Here is a 1,185-nt window from a genome sequence, read left to right as displayed (position 1 = left end):
CTCACTTTCCCCTCACACTGCTCCGGGACTCACTTCCCCCTCAGACTGCTCCGGGACACTCTTCCCCCTCACACTGCTCCGGGACTCACTTGCCCCTCACACTGCTCCGGAACTCACTTCCCCCTCACACTGCTCCGGGATGCACTTCCCCCTCACACTGCTCCTGGTCTCATTTCACCCTCACACTGCTCCGGGATTCACTTCCCCCTCACACTGCTCCGGGATTCACTTCCCCCTCACACTGCTCCGGGACTGGCTTGCCCTCAGACTGCTCCAGGACACTCTTCCCCCTCACACTGATCCAGGACTCACTTCCCCCTCACACTGCTCCCGGACTCACTTGCTCCTCACACTGCTCCGGGATTCACTTCCCCCTCATACTGCTCCGGGATTCACTTCCCCCTCATACTGCTCCGGGTCTCACTTGCCCCTCACACTGCTCCGGGACTCACTTCCCCCTCACACTGCTCCGGGATTCACTTGCCCCTCACACTGCTCCGGATCACACTTCCCTCACACTGCTCCGGGTCTCACTTGTCCCTCACGCTGCTCCGGGAATGACTTCTCCCTAAAACTGCTCCGGGACTCACTTCCCCGAAAAACTGTTTCAAGTCTCACTTCCCCCTCACACTGCTCCGGGACTAAATTCCCCCTCACACTGCTCCTGGACTCACTTCACCCTCACACTGCTCCCGGCCTCACTTCCCACTCACACTGCTCCAGGATTCACTTCACCCTCACACTGCTTCGGGACTCACTTCCCCCAAAAACTGCTCCGGGTCTCACTTCCCCGAAAGACTGCTCCGGGTCTCACTTCCCCTCAAACTGCTCCTGGACTCACTTCCCCCTCAGGCTGCTCCTGGACTCACTTCCCCCTCACACTACTCCGGGATTCACTTCACCCTCACACTGCTCCGGGACTCGCTTGCCCTCTGACTGCTCCGGGACTCATTTCCCCCTCACCCTGCTCTGGGATTCACTTCCCCCTCACACTGCTCCGGGACTCACTTCCCCCTCTCACTGCTCCGGGTCTCACTTCCCTCTCACACTGCTCCGGGACTCACTTCCCCCTCTCACTGCTCCGGGTCTCACTTCCCTCTCACACTGCTCCGGGACTCACTTCCCCCTCTCACTGCTCCGGGTCTCACTTCCCTCTCACACTGCTCCGGGACTCACTTCCCCCTC

Source organism: Chiloscyllium plagiosum, unplaced genomic scaffold (genome assembly GCF_004010195.1).
Source record: "Chiloscyllium plagiosum isolate BGI_BamShark_2017 unplaced genomic scaffold, ASM401019v2 scaf_10733, whole genome shotgun sequence".
Lineage (NCBI taxonomy): Eukaryota > Metazoa > Chordata > Chondrichthyes > Orectolobiformes > Hemiscylliidae > Chiloscyllium > Chiloscyllium plagiosum.
This window is presented reverse-complemented; position numbering follows the sequence as displayed.